A 1,792-nucleotide genomic window follows, 5' to 3' on the forward strand; every position below is an offset into this window, starting at 1 on the left:
GTAGTCTGTGTGCTTTGGAATTGATTCTAATTACCTTAGAATTACGGAGTGGCCAATGTTGTTGTTAGTCCACTGCGACGAAGCATTGAGGCGGATAGCAGAGCTTGCAGCTATTTGTTTACTAAATATGTCAAGAGGTGTAAGGTAGAGCAAGGTGTCCAGTGCCGCAGACGGGGTAGTGCGAAGCGATCCGCTTATACATAGGCAGGCTGAACGTTGAACTTTATTCAACTTATCCCTGTTTATACCTTTCTCTAAAGCAGTCCACCATACTGCCACACCGTACGTTAAAATCGGTCTGATTACCGATGTGTATAGCCAATGCTTGATTCTGGGTTGTAAACCCCGCACTTGAAGATTCAACAAAATCTTCCGCCACTTGGAAACAGTAATGCTCATCATGGTTATCGCTTGATTTTCCTTTTTCTACAAACCTTTTATTCGATGGCCCAAATCTTGTTTTCTTATGGACAAAACCATCATCAAAAGTGTTTTTCCGCTTGTCGGACTTTGTCTTACATTTCTTAGCAAAATGACCTAAACGTTCGCAACTATTGCATTTGCTATTTTTAGCTGCACAGTAAACACTATTTGATAAATGCCCCATTCGTCCACATCTCTGACATTCTCTATCTTCGTTTGGACCATTTCGTTTATGAGCAGGGTGGATACTGTTAATCCCACTTGACGACGGAATTATAGCCATCGAATCTGTCTGGCTTGCAATCTGTTCATGTACTTGGCACATCTCTAACACTTCTTCTAAAGAGTGTTCCTTTTCTAACAATCGTTTCTTTAAATCTCTAGAAGCCCATGCGTCTATAACTTTATCTTTTATATTTATTTCACAAATCTCTTGCTTTGTTTCACCAAAAGAGCATTTAGCTGCCTGATTGCGTAGCCGTAAAAGAAACTTATTGAAATTCTCCCCATCATCCGACTTCAGCGTTCTGAACAAATGTCTTTCAAATGTCGAATTTCTCTTTGGAGAAAAATATTCGTTTAGCTTTTTTACTAACACCTTGAATACATCTTCAGAAACAATATCGTCCCCAGTAGTAACACAACTGACCAATGCTCCAGGGATATTAAAAATTACCTCTTGCAACTGCGGTCCTCCAAGATGCAAAAGCTTATTTTTCTTTTTAACTGCATCGATAATTTCTTCCGACTCCAAATAAAGAACAAATGAGCGATACCACTTTTCCCATTCTGACGTAATCAAAGACTTATCGATGGTCTCACAAAGAAAAGGTTTTATTCCTGAGGCGCTCATCATCTCCTTTTTTTTTAGTTAACAATTAAATGCACCACCAATCCTACAATTTAATGTAATTACTTAAGCACAAATATATTCAATTAAATGATCATACCTTCCGGTTCTTTTATAGCAATTTAATGCCTTTGGTCAACAATTGAATGTAACCCCAATCAATTCTTTTTATTTTTCTCTTATCGCAATTTAATGCTTTTGGTCAACAATTGAATGTAACCCTTGATCGAATTCTTTTTAAATCGTAAACAAAAATTCTTTTTGTTCTGGAAAAATAAAAAAAAAATATATATACATATATATATATATATAATATATATATATATATTAATATTTCGTTTCAACCTCGTCGCCAACTGTACTAACCTGTATTTTCCAATTCTAAATAACACAACACAACTATTCCATAATCAAAACAAAACTAAAACTTATTTATTATTTCTTCAATAACAATCTCAATAACAATTAAATGCTTTGCAACTTTAATCAATATGATACAGTGTATCTCCTACTGACAAG

The 1,792-nt window shown here is 35.4% G+C and overlaps 1 long non-coding RNA gene across 1 annotated transcript; it reads right to left on the minus strand.

Moving 5' to 3' along the window:
- Nucleotides 1–818: 818 nt before the first annotated feature.
- LOC129952181 (uncharacterized) lies at nucleotides 819–1,792 on the minus strand. The gene is made up of 3 exons (XR_008782277.1): nucleotides 1,640–1,792; nucleotides 1,374–1,539; nucleotides 819–1,319 (listed from the first exon to the last, which is right to left on the minus strand). It is a non-coding gene; the product is annotated as an uncharacterized LOC129952181 (long non-coding RNA).

Source organism: Eupeodes corollae, chromosome 3 (assembly GCF_945859685.1).
Source record: "Eupeodes corollae chromosome 3, idEupCoro1.1, whole genome shotgun sequence".
Lineage (NCBI taxonomy): Eukaryota > Metazoa > Arthropoda > Insecta > Diptera > Syrphidae > Eupeodes > Eupeodes corollae.